We start from the raw sequence: 20,822 nt of genomic DNA, 5'->3' as shown, positions 1-20,822 counted from the left end.
TGAAGGATAAAATTAGACTGCTTTTGTGCACTACCTTAATTCTCATATTGTTATGCATGCAACTAAAAGCTTTTACCCTTCTAAATGAAGGGTTGTAGGAGCAAATCATAATACTTTGACACAGCGAAATGGACAGAGGTAAATTGTATAGTATCACAAACATTTGTCTTTACACTCTAGAGGAGAGAACTGATCTTTTTCACCAAGTCCAATATTTTCTTCTAATCAGTGTCTGTCTTTTAGCCCTTCTTGAAACCTATAATAAAAATGTCACAAACGTGGTAATTTCAAAATCCTGCAGGTTGTTAACATTAACTTCTAAACTCTTGGTTGTACAAGATTTTAGTTATGTCCCACCTACCTGAACTGGATGAGTCATATGGCTGTCACCCAGAGCACTAATTTGTAAATGCAGGGATAAGACTTAGTCATGTTGCTTTCAGTCATTTATGGCTACATTGCATAACTCTTACTGGGCAGTATGTACAGGAGTAGTTCTAGACACCCTCCCCAATGGGACTACTCCTGTGAGTAAAGGTTGCATAATCAGGCTTGTAATTATCATTTCCCTCTGTAAACAGAGACTGTCTGTCAATAACACTTACCTGTTTCAATGGCAGAGTTCAATTATGTAATTAGAACCATAGCTTAAGCTGTCTTGCTGAGGAATGAGCTGGTTGAGGAGGGAGCAGGGGGATGAGTCAGTGGCTCTTTCTGTGTTAATCACCTGAGCAGTCCAGCTCTGCATGGCTCTCTAACCCTAGTCAGACTGGCCCATGTTGGTGGGTATCCGGCTTCCAGGCACTCCTGGCTCAGGCCATTGTCGGTACCCAGTGGGGCGGTTGAGGAAGGAGTTGTGAGCCACATCAGGCTCTGTACGAGAGCCCTTGATGCTATCTGGTCCAACTCCTTGTAGCAGAACCATGTACGATGAACCCTCCCAGAGCAATGCTTGGGGTCATTTGACCTGCACAGGAGTCTCAAGTGCTCAGTTTGTTCCTGGCATAGGGCTGGAGTCTGCTGAATGTCCATCTGTTGTAGAGGATGGTGCACACCAACCATATTGATTAACATCTGTGTGTGGTTGACGGGCCAAATGGCTACCCATGTGCACCTGCATTAATCTGTAAAGAGTGCAACAGAAAGCTGATATGACAACAGTGGGGGACAGGGTAAGGTGAGGCAGAAAAGGGTTCAGTGTGCTGTAGAGGTAAAGGACTATTGAAATGTGAGACCTGGTAAGTGCTCCTTTCCCTTGTGTACACTGCAAACTGGCATGGATACAGAGTTATGCCAAAGCCTGCAGTGTGTGCTTCCCAACATCCCTCATGCATGAACCCTCAGACATGTGCCCTTGAGGTTTAGATGTGGACAAAGGGGAGGGGGACAAAACCATGTTCGTGGACACATAGAGGCATGTCCTGCCATGAGGGCAGGGGATTGGACTTGACCTCTTGAGGTCCCTTCCAGTTCTTGTGTTCTGTGATTCTGTGTTCTCCCTCAGAAACTGAACTACTTTTACTGACCCAATATAGTCATATCTCTGCCAGCCATAACAGAGGTTAAGCCATGCTAGCTAAGCCCTGGGCCAAGGAGATCAAATTGCTAATCCATGTGGCTCCCCCCTCTGGCTGCAAGGTAGAGTCACTCCCGTCCTTGTATGCAAGCAGACCCAATAAAGCTCCAAAATATTCCCACAGAATCTCTTGTCAATATGGCTTGAATCTTGCTCCAGGAATGTTGCAAACAAAGGCACATTTTCATACTTCGTAGTGGAAAATGTAGTCCTATTAAGAAGGCTAGAGTGTATTCCCAACTTAATCTCTTCTCTGTGTTCCACGGAGGGGTATCCCAAGTGCTACTACAATCATCTGCGGAGTATTATCTGTTCAAGTGCCTAGCATCCCTTTTTCCCACTGCTGCTGGTTGGCTTCAGTGAAGCAAAACCTGTCTTGCTGCTAATTTGTTGATGTGTGATTTATTAATATGCAGGTGCCTGGAGGGTTTACCTTGAATTATAAATAGTTCCTGCTTGAATTTCAAGTGGTGCAGCTCTTCAGGGAGTGTGAACACAGGACAGCAAGACCTGGTCAATCCAGTTTGATTTGCAAACTCTTTTTGATTAGGAGATAGAAAAAATGATTCAGATCCATGTGGCTAATCTATTCATAGTGTAAGATTGGATGTAATAAAGTCTGCAGATGTCTAGACATGTGATGATACTAAGCGCAGGTAAACATGTTTTTGTGCATGTGTTTTGTGTGTAGCGAGAGCTGCAGAGATTGTAGTGTTGAGCTAGCATTGGTTAGAATAACTGGAATCAGTCTTGCCTATCCTGTCTCATTGGTCATAGTTCATATAGTGTGTGGTTTTTAATATTTAGATTACTAAAAATATCTTTCATTTTATATTGGGGTGGGCAATAATTTTAGATGGGGGGCCACTTCACTAATTTTTGAAGTGCCCAGGCCACCCGGAAGGGGTGGAGCCTCGGGTGGAAGGGTCGGGGCCAGAACACTTCCATACTTCCATGCTCCCCTGCCCACAGACCTGATTGGCCTGGCTGTGGGGGAATACATGAGGTCTCTGCTCCCTTTTCCCCCTACCTAAAGAGATCTGCCAGCTGTTCTGAACATCTGGCGGTTCCCTCTAGGCATTCAATTCCCGCCCTTCCCCCCCCAGTGGCAGAAGACTTGACACGCTCCCCCGCCCTCAGGTCAATCAGGGCCTGGGGGCGGGAGGAGCACAGGAAGTCTCTTGCTGCCTGCTCCTGCCCTGCACCTAGAGTGAAAGCGCCATGCGCCACTTGCAGGACAGGGGCAGGAGCAAGACACTTTGTGTGCTCCTCCCATCCCCAGACCCTGATTGGCCTGAGAGTGGGGGAGTGGCAAGGCATCTGTAGGCCGGATCCACTGCTTGACGGTCTGAATCCAGCCCAAAGAGACCCCTTTGTCCACCCCTGTTTTATATAGTCCTGGAGTACTATACTACGGTGCAACTAGAAATGCTTTCTCTGCGCGCTGATTTTCTTTAAAAAGGATTTCCATGTTCAATGGCAATGTAGCCGCTTCCAGACAATGGTACAAAACCCTACACAACAATTTAGGATGGGAAGTGAAAAATGCCAATTGAGGGAGATTTTTGGGGAGGGAGATTTGGAGGGTAGAACAGCAGGATGATAATATCTTAACTGGACTTGGGCCAGGCACTGCATATTCTACATATACCTTTATACTTGTGAAGATACAGTGATCTCTTCAGTTAATCTCAAGTAGTTAGAACTCTTGTAAGTCTTGTTTAAAAGATGGTCCTTCCAGGAGCAAGGGATGCTGGGATATTGTTATCTTAGAGGAAAGAGTTCCCCCTATAGAATAACCAGTAACACTTCCTGCAGCACCTTGTTTTATTTCAGATTACTGGTAAAGATTTCTTGCTGTCTAATAATTTAGTCATTAATCCTGACAAACAAGAAAGGCAACTGTTTTCAGTGCTGTTCCCACAGGAGTATCTGTCTTGATGTTTACACCCATTTGATCTGTCTTCCTAAACTGGTTACTTGAACTAGTCTGGTGTTTTTGTTCCAGCCCTGGTGAAAGCTTGGACGAAGATGAGCGACTGCTAACAGTCAGAGCAAGGGTTTGGGACATGCTCAGCCTGCAGCTGCAAGCTCTCCCTGGTTTGAAGAACTAGAAATGTGAAGGAGATTCTTAGCTTTCAGTTGAATAGAAAAGGTAAGTTTCCAGTTCTTTGCCTTATAAAAGAGAGTCAGTCGATCACACTAGGATTGAAAGACAAATGATTTGACTAAAAGCTCAGATGGTTCCTCTCTTGTCCCTCACTGCCTTACAGTCACCTTGGGTAGGGATGAGCCCTAATGGTCTGTGGAAATGGGGAGAGGAAGGGCACAGATCCATCGAATTTTGGGAAGGATCCCAAATAATTTTGGACTTGTGGGGATCACCAGTACCCGTGCTGCCATTGATAGCATATAGTGCTGCAAGCTCTTTTCTGCCTTCTCCTATGAGAAACCTATGTAAGCGAGGACACTTGTCTGCCAAAAGACGTTGTTGTAATAAAAGAAACTCACCTCACCCAGCTTGTGTCTCTCATGTCCTGGGACCAGCATAGCTGTAGTGCATTTGCCTGAATTAAGCTTTGTATTGAGTGGCTTGCGAGACCCTTGGTCATAAGAAGAGGTAGTTCAGTAATGTTCGGTGTTGAGTTTGTAGTGGGCTATGAATAGAATTGAGAACAATAGATTTCTCTGTTCTAATCCCAACTCTGGCATTGAGTTGCTCTGTGGTTTTGGTCAAAGACACTTAAACTTTCTGTCTTAGTTTCCCTGACTACATACAAATTGAGGACACTTACCCGCTTTACAGTGAGGCATAGAGGAGTGAATGAGTGTGTAAGCATAGATTTCAAAGACAGAAGGAACGTCTTGACCATCTAGTTTCACTCACATAGTCATGGAACTTTCTCTCAATAAACATTGCAGTCTGGAGATGTCTTTTTCTGTTATGCAGGTGAACACCATCTAACCCAAGCTGTTGCTTCTTTATTGTTTGTAAACTCTGTGCTAAATTGCACCAGAATATGCACAACTCTCTTATGGCTGGGCCCTGACTGAATTGGACAATTTTTTTCTTGCAATGTTTGTTTCAGAATTGGAAGCTATGCATGGATTCCTGGTAAAAGGTGCAGCAAGGGTCCTGCCATGACCAGAGGAGAACCATTTCCCTTCTTTTTATAGTAAACTAGAAGGTTTACCCAGTGTTGCTCGAGTCCTTGACTCCAATAAGTTGTATCTTTCTTCATTTAAACAGAAAATGAAGGTGGGGCTGGGCATGAGAGCTTCAGTATGTAGGTTGCCTCAGGGAGAAAGGACTTGCCCAGCCTTCTCTCACTTCAGCAGCTTGGAGCCAGATGAGAAACATCTCTCCACTGCAGCTTCAGTGGGCACAGCTGGGGGAGCGGTGCATGTCCCCCGACTGGGGGACAAACAGACACACAAACGGACAAACTCTTTGAAGTATATAGTAGATTGCTGGCCAAATGGAGTTATAGCTGTCCTGATCCCCATCTCTGACCCCTTACTGCCCTCCCTATGGTCACTCTACATTTATAACTGTTCTTGCTACCAAACCCCTCGCTTTCCATTTTATGAGAAACAGTCGGATTCCAGGCACATCCCATTGTCTTGGGACACGCAACCCCTGACCTTGCTTTAAGTTATGGTAAGAGGAAGCTGCATACCAAATTTGATGGTCCTAGCTCTAACACTTTAGGAAGAGTACTTGAACAAACAGATGGACAGACACACATTTCTAACATGTATTTAGTAAGATTATTTAGTTTAGTGTGAGTGAAACCCTAAGAATTGCCTCACTAGCCTTCTCTGAAATCCTTAGGCCGGATCTCTACATAAGCCCAACTTCTGCTAGCCGTGAAGCCAAATGACTCAAACCTATTGGAAACATATTTCTTTGTTGATGCCAGGTTCCCAATACTCGGGCACAGTAGTCTGTAATTCTAATGGAACTGACATTTATGCAAAACCTTCTGTTCCAATACTTCAGGATTTAATTAATTTAGTTTCTGGATGAAATATTCATTTTAAAGAGGTTATAAACAATTGATGTTTTCAGTCTGTGGGTAGCTAATGATGGCTTTCGCTGTACAGAACGAGGTGCACATTTATTGTTTGAGAGAGAAATTGATTTCATTTTAACTTGTTTGCTACTGTGGATCATAAGAAGTCCTAAAGGCTTTTCCTGTCGGTCATTTCCCTTGTTCCCTAAGTAACAAAAATATGAAACATGATGACATGACTTGTATTAATAATAAAACCAATATTTTCATGTTTCATGTGCTCTCTTGCCTCTCTCCAAGCTGTAATATATTCAGTGGCAAATGTAAAACTTTTTTCTTGTACAGCATCTGTTCTAGAGTGAAATAATAAAGCTAAATACTGGAGGAAGGGAGAAACTCATTAATGCAAGGGACAAAAGAGATTTCTTTTCAAGTGATTTAAAAGGAGAAAAGTTGAGGCAGACATAAAAAGACTGATTTGGGAGTGTAAAAGATCCTCACCCTAATCAATAGCTGTGGGAGCAGGTGGAGGGAGTGAGAGGCTAAGGGGAGCTGAACAAAGTATTTGTAGGGGTTTAAAAACAAGGCAGTCCCATTTGAAGTGGATGCAGAAACAAATTGGAAATCCAGGAAGTCCAAGAGATCTGAGTGTTATGACAAAGGATTTTCCACCCGTCCTGAAGTTCACTGAACATCTCTGAGTCTCATGAGCCTGTTACGCATCTGGGTCCCAATACTGCAGAACGCTGAAAGAACTGTATGTCTCCAAGAGTCAAGCTGAGGTATTTCCTCACTCTACATGATCATCATTGCCCAACTCTCTCTATTGAGCCAAATGTAAGAGGGGAAAAAGCCCAGCTTATCTCTGAATCCAGGTTGAGTTTGCAGGAGTGTCAGTTAGAAATAACAACGTCATTATGTTTGGAAACAGAGAATGTGAGATATGGCACCACTGAGATGTCTCACCGAACCACGGAATCAGTTCAATGCCCCCAGTTGTCTGTTGGAGAAACAGCAAAATGGCATACACACTTGTGTCTCAATGTCTGCCCTGAAAACAACCTGTCATTTCCCTCCCACTGGGAAAACATGCAACATACAGAGGAAACTGAGGCATGCACAGGCTTCATAAAAAATATTAGACAACATGACAAACAAACTCCCAACTATCCCATTTTTGCTCTATCTGTCCATGCAGAACCTGACCGAAACATATGCCTATTTACATTTAATTTCCGGGTCTTATGTGTTTGTTTCCTGTTCTATTCTGAATATTTCCACAAGCTATGGATAAGCAGGATGATGCTATACTGCCTTTATTCAATGAAATAGTATATCTGGGTGAGAATCTCAGTGGTCAGTGAATTACTACTTACATGAGAGGATGGGAAAATTCTTTTATCGTTCACTTCTCACATGGAAGAATTAAAATGACTCTGTAAATCAAAATGAGTTTAGCTTGTTTTTGCTTCTGCTGTCAAGCTATACACTTGGGTTGGATGGTGAAAATGGGAAAAAAAACACTTGCAGAAAATTAGACTTTTTTTGTAGTAATTTGCTGCATCCTCCAGTCAATGAGGAGGCTGTTTATGCAAATTTCTGTTCTATCAGCAGGAGTTTACTGGCATCTGGAGTGACATTGTGTTACCTTAATGTGTAGCAAGAATGCCAGATGGATAGAATTTACCAATATTCTGTTCTTTTTTGAAAGCTGCAATGAAGCAATCACAAAGCTATTAATTGCTAACAACCAGACACGCAAAATGAGAGAACTGGAGGAGGTATGCAGCTCTGCTCTGCAGGATTTATGCTGCTTCCTACATAGGATACCTTTTTGTGTGCATGTGTTCCTGTTTACTACAATGTGTTAACCCAGAAGGGTATCAGAGAGTGGTCCTATTGGATTCTGGGAGGTGTGGGCAGGCCTAAAGGACCTTCTCTCCAGCTTATGGGGAGGGTCCACAGAGCCCAGAAAGCCAAATAATTACTGGGGACAAATAAAGAGAAAACATAAATAGCTGTGGAGGTCATAGGGTCAAAACAAGGGAGCCAGATGGGGAAACTGAGCAGAGGACCCCAGACAGCTCCCACTGCCCCTCGAAGGTCTCAAGCAAGCCAGTAGATGCTGCCCAGTGGAACTTTGCCCAGATGCGTGAATAGATGTAGTGGAAATAGCCCCCCCCCCCCCACCAGTCATGGGCCCCTCCCTCAGCCAAGCTCTGCTTATGAGAGTGATAGAAGGAAAGCATATTAGCCCTAGATGGAGTAAGTTTCTGTACCCAGGGTGAACTAACAAGGGCTAACCGAGAACCAGAAGGAAACTTCTGGAATCAATCAGGCTAATTGAAGTACCTGGAGACAATTGGGAGGTTTCCAGAATCAAGTAGGTAGCACTAATCAGAGCACCTGGGCTCAATTAAGAACCAAATGAGACTGGTTAGAAAGGGCTCCTTTGCAGTTAGTAAGGCATGTGGAGTTTGGAGGAGGGAAGGAGCCAAAGATCTGAGAGGGGTGGGAGTGAGAGCTGGGGTCTGCAAGTAAGGCAGAGTGTCATGGAGGAGCAGGATAGGCTGCTCAGGTATCAGAGGAAAGATACTGAGAGGGGTTGTTTGGGGAAATGGCCCAGGGAAGTAGACGACAGCCTGGAAGTAAAGAAACCCTGTCTGTTGCCACTGCTTTAGGGTCCCTGGGCCAGAACCCAAAGTACTGGGCAGGCCCAGGTTCCCCTAATGCTGCCCATGCTAGTACAGAGTCTGTCCCTGGATAGCGAGACCAGGAATGTAGAGGGGTTACTCCCTGTACTATGGACAAGCCTGTGATGAGAAGGGCTCAGAAGGTTGTGACCTTTGCCTCTAGTAAAGGCCCAGGGGGCAGTGTGGAAGGTCATAGCGAGCCTCAGAGGTAAACACTGTCTGACAAAAGTGCAAGGCCTATGGGGCACGGTCAGAGCTTTGCCATAGTATATTTCATGATAAAAAGATAATTACGATTATTTAGCTTTCTGTGTAATCAGATTTTTTGAAACCCTCCCACCCATTCCTCCAAAAAGCCACAGCACTTGAGTTTCTTTAGTTGTTGGATTCCAAAAATGTTTAATTTATCGACAGATAACGTGTTGTGATGGGCATCTCTAGGTTGCTATCCAGGCAGAGCATACCACCGAGCATTGCTGAATTATTCTTAGTGAAGTCTGAGCTAGCGAATGGGAGTTCTTCAGGCAAAGGAAGAGTGACTGTGTGAGCCTTGGGGTTAGTTTGTAAGGTGGTGTGTGCTTGCCATGTGCCCTGCTTGATTGAAGTGTATAATGTGATCTGTGTGGGATTTGGGGGGGGATCTCTAAGCTGCGCCTAATAGTAGGCTACCAAAAAATGAGTTGCTCAACAAAGTTCTGATCTGCCATCCCTTCATCCCTAATCCCAAAAGAACTGGGATTTAAGACAGCTTCTATGAAACCCGAAGAGCTGGCGAGCAGAGGAGTTATGTGAGAGGGATTGAGAGAGGGAATGTGAGAGCCTAATAAACTTTCTCCGAACTTAACCCCTCTGCCCATTCCCCAAAGGACGGGCACACACACACATGCGCGCGCGCACACCCCGGAGAGGGAGACTATTCAGTTTACTGCACTGAATGCATCGAGCATGTTTATTTGCCTTTGTGCATTTGGTACAGCAGCCCATGGCCCACCAAGTATGGGCTCTTGAGATGAGAATGACTGAACTGAATGAGCTAAGGGAGGCCAAGAGGTACACAGAGAAGACTTTTTAGGATGCAGTATAGTGGTCCCATCCCAGTCAGACAGCCTGTGAGGAAGAACATTTCAGGAAAGAAAACAATCAAAGTGGAGTAGAAGGAAACAATCTTGTCATTCCGACCGTCTTTCCAGATGACATCATGGCATACTCTCACACTGAGGTGCTTTACTGGAGGAGGGTACCCTGGCTATTAGGAGGGTAATAGTAGCGGAGAATTTGATCATTAGAAATAGAGAGAGCAGACTTTGTGGTGATTGGGAAAACTGCATGGGGAATTGGTTGCCAGATGCGAAGGTTATGACTATCTCAAGATACTAGACACTTATGTGCAGTACTGGGGAAGAAGATGGTGATTGTTACATATATGTTGTAATGATATAAGGAAGGATGAGAGAGAGGTCCTAGAGGTCAAATTTAGGCTACTAGGTAAGAGATTAAAGACCAGAACCTTCATGATAACATTTTCAGAAATGCTTCCAATTAGGCAGAACTGCAGGGTCTCAATGTGGGGATGAGTCAAAGGTGTTGGGAGGATGGAGTTAGGTTCATTACGATCTGGGGAATATTTTGGGAAATGAGAAGCCTATACAGGAAGGAGGGACTCCTAAACAAAATTGGAATCTGATTGCTCGAGTATAAAATTAAAAATGTCATAGAGGAATTTTTAAACTGAGGTCTGAGAGAAAGCTGACAGGTGCAGAGAAGCATGTGGTTTGGATAAGCACATTCCTTAGGGAGGGAATTAGTAAAGGGGATACTATCTCCGTAAAGAGGAGAGGGATAGAAGTTGCTGAACTATAGGTAGGAACTGAAGAAAAGCAGACAAACAAAAGTGTGTCCCATTTAATAACATCACATGAAGGCAGAAAATTAAATACCATTTTTATAACTGCTTGACATACAAATGCAAGAAGTTTAAATGACAGTATGGGTGAATGTCGGTGTCTTGATATAACATAGATCATAGAAATTTTGTGGAATGATAATCAATTAGACATGGCAATACCACAAATACAAAATATATAGGCAAGGCAGAGTACAGGCAGTCCCCGGGTTACGTACAAGATAGGGACTGTAGGTTTGTTCTTAAGTTGAATCTGTATGTAAGCCGGAACTGGTATCCAAATTCAGCCGCTGCTGAAACATATCAGTTTCAACAGCGGCTGAATCTGGACACCAGTTCTGACTTACATACAGATTCAACTTAAGAACCCCAGGCGTCCCCAAGTCAGCTGCTGCTGAAACTGATCAGCAGCTGATTCCAGGAAGCCCGGGGCAGAGCAACTCTGCCTCGGGCTTCCTGTAGTCATCCGCTGGTCAGTTTCAGCAGCGGCTAACTTGGGGACGCCTGGGGCAGAGCAGCTGGGGTGCTGCCGGGTTGGTCCAGTAGCGCCAAGGAGCGGTGCTGCGGGACCAACCGGCAGCGTCCCACCTGCTCTACCACAGGCCCTGGGCTTTGCTCCACGTCTCCCTGGTCTGCTGGGGAGGGGAGGTCACTAGCTGCGTCCCCCCCCAGCAGACCAGGGAGACGCGGAGCAAAGCGGCGGAGGACCCGGCCGGACCCGCGGCGCTTCCAGCTGATCTGGAAGTGGCCACGGGTCCGGCCCCAGGTCCTCCGCCGCTTTGCTCCCCGTCTCCCTGGTCTGCTGGCTCCCCCAGCAAACCAGGGAGATGGGGAGCAGCTTTTCTCGCCCTGGAGGAGGCGGGCGGCGGGACCAGGTGTCCCGCCGCTCCAGTCCTCCGGGGCGAGAAAATCCCCGTTAGTAACTGCGGATCCGACATAAGTCGGATCCGCGTAACTAGGGGACTGCCTGTAGATTGCACTGACGCAGGAGTGGGATCATATGTGAAAGAAAGCATAGAGTCAAATATAGTTAAATGAGTCAAACAATAGCATGAAATCTTCATGGATAGAAATTTCATGTTTTAATAGTAAGTATAGCTGTGGGAATATACTACTGACCACCTCTCCAAGGTGGTGATGGTGACATGCTCAGGGAGATGAGAGAGGGCCACAAAAATGGAAAATCCAATAATAATGTGAGATTTCAGCTATCCCCAAAGTGACTATGTGCTTGTCATCTCAAGACAGGATGCAGAGATAACATTTCTAGACACCATTAATGACTGCTTCTCGGAGCAGCTAGTCTTGGAATCCACAAGGGAAGAGGCAATTCTTGATTTAATACAAAGTACCACACAGGATCTGGTCCGAGAAATGAAAAAAGCTGAACCCCTTGGTAACCGCAAACCGTAATGTAATTAAATTTTATCATCCTGTAGGGGAGGAAGTGCCAGAAAAACAACACCATGATAATGTTTAATCTCAAAAAGAGGAACTACACAAAAATGATAAGACTAGTTACATGGAAATTAAAAGGGACAGTCACAAGAGTGAAATGCCTGGAAGCTTCATGGAAACTTGCTAAAAACACCATAATGCAGGCTCAAGCGATATGAATATCTCCAAAAATGGAGACTAAGAGGATTTTTAAAAGCCACCATGGTATAACAACAGATTAAAAGAGGCTATTAGAGACAAAAAGATATCTTTTAAAAATTGAAAGTCAAATTATACTGAGGATAGGAGCATAGACTCTGGCAAGTTGAATGTAAAAGTAGAATTAGGCAAGCCAAAAAAGAATTAGAAGAGCAACTAGCAAAAGACAAAAATTAACAGGAAAAGTTTTAAGTACATCAGCAGCCTGCCAATTAATCAGTAGGGCCAATGGACAATCAGGGAGCTAAAGGGCATTCAAGGAAGACAAGGCCATGGCAGAAAAGCTAAATGAATTCTTTGCATTGGTTTTTACTGCAGGCAATGTGAGGGAAATTCCCACACTTAAGCCATTCTTTTTAGGTGACTAATCTGAGGAGCTGTCCCAGATTAAAGGTTTAGTAGAGGAGGTTTGGGAACAAATTGTTAAACAGTAATAAGGCACCCAAGGGTTCTGAAGGAACTTAAATATGAAATTGGACTGGGATATATAATGTATCACTCATATCAGCCTTTGTACTGGATTACTGAAGAATAGCTATGTGCTGACAGTTTTTTAAAAAAGGCTCCAGAGGTGATCCCTGTAATTACAGGCCGGTAAGCCTAAATTAGGTACCTGGCAAATTGATTGAAAGTATGGTAAAAACAGAATTATCAGACACTGAGATTAACATAATTTGTGGGGGAAGAGTCAACATGGATTTGGTAAATGGAAATCATGCCTTGCCAATCTACTAGAATTTTTTGAGGGGTTAACAAATGTGAACAAGGGGGATCCAGGCCATGTAGTATACTTGGACTCTCAGAAAGCCTTTGACAAGGTTCTTCACCGAAGGCTCTTAAGCAAAGTGAATAGTCATGGGAGAAGAGGGAAAGTATTGGTTAAGAGATGGGAGACAAAGGCTATGAATACATAGGCAGTTTTTCACAATGGAGAGAAGGGAGTAGCGGGAACCCAAAGGATCCATATTAGAGATGTTAAATATCGGTTAATTGAATAGTCGAGTAACCTCATTAATTCTTATTGGTTAGATGATTATTCTATAGTCCCCAGGGGCGGGGTTGGCAGCCAGTGTGCTCCGGCCTCAATCCTGAGGAGCCTTCTGCCACTCTGTTTGCTGCCTCTGCCTCAGGGTGCCAGGCAAGAGCTGGTCTGTGAGAGGAGTTAGTTGAAAAACCAGCTCCCCTTGCAGATCTCTGCCTGTCGCCTTATGCTGCTGCCTCTGATAAAGAGGCAGCAGCGTGGGATGGCAGCAGCCCTTGTGTGGGGTAGGGTTTGAGCCCCTGGACCAGGTGCAAGCCAGAACTGAGCCGGGCTGCCTGCCTACCTGTCCCCTAATACACTTTAAATGCAGAGCCTCAGCACAGGTAGGTCCTGGACCCATTGCAAGCCAGGACTGAGCCAGGCTGCTGGACAGTCTGCTACAAAATTTACTGGTGTGTGGGGGGGGGGGAAGGGAGGGGAATGCATGTAGTCTATAGCATTAACCAATAAGCTATTGCTAATTGGTTAATTGACTACACTGTTACATCCCTAATCCATACTGGGATCAGTGCTGTTCAACATAATCACAAATGATATGGGAAAAGGAGTAAATTGTATGGTAGCAGAGTATGCAGATGATACAATATTACTCAAGATGGTTAAGTCCAAAGCTGACTGTGAAGCATTGCAAAGGGAGCTCACAAAATATGTGTGACTGGGCATCAAAATGGCAGATGAAACGTAGTGTTGGAAAATGCAAAATAATGCACACTGGAACACTATACACACAAAACGATGGGGTCTAAATTAGCTTTTTACGTTTGAGAGAGAAATCTTGGGAGTCATTCTGAATAGTTCTGTGACATCTGCTCAGTGTGCAACTGCAGTCAAAGTAGTGGAAAGATATAGCAAAAGGCAACAACAATGATTTAAGGTTATGGAATAGCTTCCATATGAGTAGAAAACATTAGAACAGTCATAGAGGGTCAGACCAAAGGTCCATCTAACCTAGTCTCCTATCTTCCAGTAGTGGCTAATTCTAGGTGCCCCAGAGAGATTCAACGTTACAGATAATCAAGTGAGCCATTCCCTGTCACCCATTCTCAGCCCTGACAAACAGAGGCTAGGGACACCATTCCTACCTATCCTGGCTAATAGATTAAAAAGTACCAGTGCTGAGAGGGGATATGATAGAAGTCTATACAATCCTGATTAGTGTGAAGAAATGGAATAAGAAAATATTATTTACCCCTTCATATAATACAATAACCAGGGTCACCCAATAAAATTAATAGGTATCAGGTTTTAAACAAACTGAAGGAAGTACTTCTTCAGACACCACTCAGTTAACCTGTTGCCAGAGAATGCTGAGCAAATCAAAAAATTTAACTGGGTTAAAAAAAGAATTAGATAAGCTCATGGCAGATTAGTCCATCAGTGGCTAGTAGCCAAGATGGTTCATGGATGCAACCCCATTCTCCAGGGCTATGTCTACACTCGCGGCTTCTTCCACGAGTAATATGTAGATGAGGCTGAGCATGGAATATCACCGAGCCTCATTTGCATACCTAATGAGCCACCATTTTTTTTCAAAAGAGGCTCTTGCCCCTTCTTGCACAAGAAAAACCCTCTTGCTCAATGCCGTTCTTCCTGAAAAGTAGTAGGTGTTGTGTAAGAGGGTTTTTCTTGCGCAAGAAGGGGCAGTGTAGATGCTCCTTCTTGCCCAAGAGCCTCTTTTGGAAAAAAAATGGTGGCTCATTTGGTATGCAAATGAGGCTCATTTGCATATTACTCGCGCAAGAAGCCACGAGTGTAGACATAGCCCAGGTGTTCCTAAACCTCTGGCTGGCAGAAATTGGGACAGGATGACGGATGATAGCTCACTTGATAATTGCCTTGTTCTGTTCATTCCTCTGAAACATTTGGCACTGACCCCTGATGGAAGACAAGATATTGGGGAATTTTGAATCTAGACTATTGGTCCGATTTAGTACAGCCATTCTTCTGTTCAGATTCTTCCTATTTAATGAGGAGGCTTAAATGATATATTTAGGTAATTGTTAAATTCCTGGGACATTTCCAAGATGGCAGAGTGCTCTGTAACATCAATTCATTTACTAGGTTGGCTTGTGATTTGTTAACTTACTGTAAATATATGTATACATAAAAGTGCCAAGTGGTATTTCAGGCCTAATTTTCAGTCAGAGCAGACATGCATGTACAGAACGTTATATGTATGAACAAATAAGGGATCTGCATGTGAATTAGGGTTGTGAAAGGTTTAATGAGTAATGCTTACCGGTTCAGGTTAACCAGTAACTGGTGGGGGTTGGAGCAGCTCCTTACCTGCCGTGGACAGGGGCTGCTCTGTCAGGACCATACTCTTCTAATCTCAGAGAGATTTTCATGTTGTGCACTGTGCTTATTAACCTCACCTCGCAGGTACTTCTGCTTAGAAACTGGACTAGTAGCCTATTCCCAGCAACTTATTTTCAATGACCTTGTGTGTAGAACAGTCTAGATATTGCCTCAAGGATTATCGCTTGGAATGAATTCTTCCTTCTGAAAATGCCAAATTTAATAAAATCCCAGACAGAGCATTGTTTCCTGGCATGTTTTAATATGGTTCTCCCTGCCAGAGAACAGGATCCATGCTTTAAATGCATCTTTCCGATTCTCTTTTCCATCAGAAGGCCCTTTATTCCACTAAATGTCTTATGGGGATAATAGATGTATGATGTCTGTGAATATAATGGTAGGATATGTACTTACTCCCCATGCTATCTGTAATGCAAACCTGTGGGAAGCCATAGACCTCTGGTAGGGAACTCCTGCTGTTACAAGAAGAAGCAGCTGGTGCTATGTAGTGACACAAAACTAATTATTATTCTCATTGTCTTTAGCTCTGTTATCTTGTTTGTTTTGGTGCATTTAACATATGGTGCCCTGCATGGTGTCTGACTTGACACAGCACAAGTTCAGTGGCCTTTGGACAAACGTACACAGCATGAAGAACTGCTGTAATTTTTCACATGGACCGTGAAATTAATGAAGTGAGAGTTTTCAGAGATGGGCCTTCGTTAACAGCTGTGTAAATGTTCCTGTGCATTAGATAAAACTGATGTGAAAAGTGAGCCAAAAATGTGTGATCACTATTCAGAATATATATTGTTCCTGTCTGAAAAGTTTTGGGTTTTTATTTCCTTTTACAGACTGTCGCAGAGGCAGCCATCTGAAGTAGCAAGGACTGTTATTCACTCCTTTTCAAAGACCTTCCTTTGCTTGAGACCTGCAACTCAACTTTATTTTTTGGTTTGGTTGAGACACAAAAGAGCCTAAGAGAAGAATGAGGCAGCTGAAAGGGAAACCCAAAAAGGAGACCTCCAAAGATAAAAAGGAGAGAAAGCAGGCAATGCAAGAGGCTCGACAACAAATCACGACTGTAGTGCTTCCCACAATGGCTGTTGTGGTGCTTTTAATCGTTGTGTTTGTTTATGTGGCAACTCGCCCAAATACAACTGAATGATGCAGCTTTTAAAATTCTTTAACTTTGGGTGTTAATACTCATATTTTATGAAGAGCCAAAAATATCCCAAACCTTTCTTCCAATATACCACTTTTTAATAAGTACTTTACAAAAGAACCTACTGTCATCTCCAGTCTTCTACTTAGAGTGCTATTATTTCTGTTTTGGAATGTAACATGAAACGTACAAGTGAGTGTGCCAATACGTTTTATGATCCAGTTGATGTGCCTTTCAGACTTTTAAAATGGTGTTTTTTTCTTAAAGCTATTTGAAGTTCTATAGTGTGAAACGAAATTCTGTTGCTATAAATTTGTATAAATCAGCTTTCAGATCTTAGCTGTGTAATGTTTCTCCTGTGAGTTTTTGTACGTCTGTTTCACAACTTCCAAAGAAGTACATTACTTTAAGCTTAATGTCATTTGAAATGCTTTTATTTTAAAAAAAATATATTTTTGGAATAAAGAAGATATTAATTTGAATTAGAATCTTCTTTTTGTTTTGCCAAAAAGTGGTTTAGTGAAACATGACCTACATTATATAATAGTTTTCATTTAACACCATACAGAACACTTTGAAAGGATTTCTCTTTCCAGTGGGTCTTGAATATTCAAAGTGATACTATAATATAAGATCTATCAGAACAATCTGGCAGAAGCCAGAGAGAAATATTCCACAGTTTTATTGTGGCAAAATAACTAATAGTATAAATACAGTCAGAAGCCTTGCTTCTTCTGTTCTTTAAATTTAGAAAATACAGAAGAAAACATTCAAATAGACCATTCTTTGAGGATGGTAGTTTCTCTTTAGAACCTATCGTCAAACCACCACAGTTGCACTCCAGAAAATTAAAAAGTATATCAAATTTATTGGAATAATTCTATGCTCTTATAGTGCCCTTTTCTTCTTGATCCAAGGATCTCACCCAGTAACCAAAAAACTCTCAAAACATGTTGAGGGGGAAATTTAGGGATCACTCCATTCATTAATTCAGGGCAGATGCTGCTGAGGATGAATACAACACTGCAGAAATGTATCAGTATTTCACCTGGACAATCCCAGTGAAATTACTAGGACTACTCATGTGCGGGATTATTCTTATCCTCTTCCTCCACTGTTGTAACGTGTTACTGTATAGAATGCCATAACACATGGAAACTGCAAGAGAAATTGTGGGTCAGCACAATGGAAATGTCTATAGAGTTTTATTTAAAACAGTGGTCACTAGCCAGTAGATTGAGATCTACTGGTAGATCTTGGCGCCTCTGACAGGTGATCCTGACTGGTTTGGCCAAGAGGCTATCAAGTGCCAGCACTTCATCTGCTCCTCCCCCCACTGCTGTGCATCTCCTGCCCTTTGCTTTGGAGCTGTCTCCTCTGGAGCCTCCTGCTTTTTGGGCAGGGCAGGGAGGGAGAGGAAGGGTGCTCATGTCAAGGTGCTGCCTCTGCCCCCGGTATCCCATTTCCACAGAGCAGAGAGGGGGCACAACAGGACTTGAGAGGGAGTCTGCTGGCTGCTTTTGGGAGTGGTGCAAGACCAGGGCAGAGGTGAGCCTGCCTTAGCCCCACTGCACCACCACCCAGGAGCCAACTGAGGTAACCAGGGCCCAGCTGGAGCCCATATCCCAAAACCTTATCCCAGTCATGAACCTCCTCCTGCACCGCAAGTCCCTGCCCCAGCCTCGAGTACCCCTACATCCAAACGCCCTCTCACAGCCTGCACCTAGAAGTACTGCCTTCCAGTACCCCAACTGCCTATCTCAAGCTAAGATCAGAGCCCCTCTCACACTCCAAATCCCTTAATCCAAGACCAGAGCCTGCACCCCAACCCTCTGCCCCAGCCTGGTGAAAGGGAGGGAGAATGGGGATGGAGGGATGATGGAGTGAGCGGGGGCGGGGCCTCAGAGAAGGGGCACAGAGGAGGGGGAACAAGGGTATTTGGGTTTGAGAGAGATCTTGGATTGCACTTAAATTCAAGTGCTTAAAAAGGTTGGAGACCTCTGGTTTAAGACATGGCAATTAAAATTCTTATTCCCAGAAAAAGATCTGGGAACTTTAAGATCAAAAGTGGTCCTGATCTCTGTCCTGCTCCTCACTTGACATGTTTGCGCAGTGACCATTAGCTCCAGGCTTAGTCTTGAATCACAACTGTCTCAGGTGTGCTCTCTACTGAATGGGCAAGTGCAGCAGAATCTCAGTGTTGTGGATGCCTCTGGAATGGAGGTGAAATGTTCATAACTCTGAACAAAACATTTTGGGATGCTTCTCAGGGTGAACTGCTCAGAGTGGGGCACACAGCTGTGCCTGTGAACTTCATTGGCTTCACCTTCTGCCTATAATGTAAGTAGCTGTCTGGCAAGTAGGGATGGGGACAGGCAGCTGGTTCTAGCCCCTGGATGCAGGGGGTGATGAGCGATGCACCCTGGGGTACTGTGGTGTCAGTGGGTACACGGGGCAGGCTGTGGCCCTTTAAAACGGGGCTGCTTCTCCAGAGCACAGTGTGTAGGCAGGAGCCTAGGCTCCATCAGCAAACACTCCAGGCCAGATGCCAGCAGGAGCTGGGGAAGTTCTGTCCCCAACTATAAGCTTGTCCTCATTCCAGCCAGGCAGGGAGGGGGGCAACTTCACCTCTAGTTTACAGGAATGAGACACAGACCCCCCATTGCTGCTCCTACTCTGCCTGTGCAGGGGTTAATAGCTGTGCCAGTGGATTTCCCGTCCCATCTGTAAGTGGCTGCTATCTGTATGGTGTGTAGGGCTGGGGAGCGGAGGTGGGACAACCCTATCTTTAAGATGCATAAAGGCTCAGTACAGTAGTTGCTGGGTTTTGTTTTTGTTGTTTTTTGGAGGGGGTGGGGGGTGGGGTGAGGTCTCTACTGCTACCTGATTGTTTACTTGTGGTTTCACTAGCTGTTCATTTGACCATTTAAGATTAATTTAAGACCATTTAAGATTCATTTAAGATTCTATTGTACTACAACTTGTTGCTCAAAACGTGTCCTCTCTTGAAAAATCATTTGAACCTCTTACATGGAGAGATTGATCTAATGATACGTGTGCTGGAGTTGGTCAATCTCTGGTGCTCCTCTTCTCAACTCTTACTGTATTTTTCCTGGCTATTAGTGTAATGTTTGTCCTTTCCTGTGACTAAAAATGATTTCTCTATTTGGGATAGCTACTGCTATGTGTTGTTCATTGTCCATGCTGGATAAAAGTTGGTCACCTTAATTAAGAATGAATTAAAATTTGTGACTGAAGAAGCTAACAAAACACCACTCAACCTATATGTAAATTTTGCATTGTCATTGGTCTCGTCTACTTCAAGTGTAAGTAAAATTCCATCTAGTTAGAGACCAGACTTGAATCTGAATCCTTTCTGCCTTGTCAGATGTTTCTTAGGGCATGGACAAGCTTCTCCCATCCTTGTCTGTAATGGGCTGTTCTTTGCATGTCCTCTGTGTTAAATTCCATGATTTTTTTCTTCTCTTGAGTTCAACAAAGGAATTCTTCTAGTTAGTCTAATATGTGTTCCTTGCCATCCCAAGAAGCCCTATACACCTGGGCTACATCTACACTAGCATCCTTTTCCGGAAATGCTTAAAACGGAACAGTTTTCTGTTATAAGTATTTCCGGAAAAAGCGCGTCTACATTGGCAGGATGCTTTTCCGAAAAAGCACTTTTCCCAGAAAAGCGTCTGTGCCAATGTAGACGCGCTTTTCCGCAAAAAAGCCCCAATCGTCATTTTCGCAATCGGGGCTTTTTGCGGAAAAGAAATCTGTGCTGTCTACACTGGCCCTTTTCTGGAACAGTTTTCCGGAAAAGGACTTTTGCCCGAACGGGAGCAGCATAGTTTTTCCGGAAAAGCACTGATGATTTTACAGTAGATCGTCAGTGCTTTTCTGGAAATTCAAGGGGCCAGTGAAGACAACTGGCAAGTTATTCCGGAAAAGTGGCTGATTTTCCGGAATAAGTGGCCAGTGTAGACACAGCCCTGGAAGACCCCCTCTAAACTAGTTCACAAGGCTACTATGCTATTTCATTTGACACATCTCTGATTGTGAGAACAAATGCTGTATGTCACTCTGGGCAGCACCTTATGTATTCTGAGTGCTACTGTAATCAAAATAATCAACTGTGTATAGCAAAACACTTAACACTTTGTACTGGTATTCTGAAATCCAGTGAAGTATTTCCAGGACACTGGAATGTGCTCTTTTAAAGAGTGCTACATCCCTTTATTGAAATGTTCATTATGCGAAATAACATAGAATAAATTAATAACTGTAGTTTGAAACTTTACAAAATATTTTAAAAATAATTATAGTCCTGTCAATATTTTTTATGTTGAAGAGCACTTTGGCATCTTTTACTGAGATGTCTTTATAGCATATGGGAATATGCATTACAAAAATGTATTTTCTTTGATGTGTGAAATCACTGACGCTTAAATCTCAAGGAATAAGCTGTTGATA

At 43.7% G+C, this 20,822-nt stretch overlaps 1 long non-coding RNA gene across 1 annotated transcript in view; it reads left to right on the top strand.

Annotated features, from left to right (window-relative positions):
• LOC142826543 (uncharacterized) overlaps window positions 1-16,175 on the top strand; it is a 63,118-nt gene extending 46,943 nt beyond the window's left edge. The window contains exons 2-3 of the long non-coding RNA XR_012900743.1: window positions 3,585-3,731; window positions 16,039-16,175. This is a non-coding gene — a long non-coding RNA (uncharacterized LOC142826543). The remainder of the gene's footprint in view (window positions 1-3,584; window positions 3,732-16,038) is intronic.
• The last annotated feature ends 4,647 nt before the right edge of the window (window positions 16,176-20,822 follow it).

This window comes from Pelodiscus sinensis, chromosome 1, assembly GCF_049634645.1.
Source record: "Pelodiscus sinensis isolate JC-2024 chromosome 1, ASM4963464v1, whole genome shotgun sequence".
NCBI classification, from domain to species: Eukaryota; Metazoa; Chordata; order Testudines; family Trionychidae; genus Pelodiscus; species Pelodiscus sinensis.
This window is presented reverse-complemented; position numbering and strand designations above follow the sequence as displayed.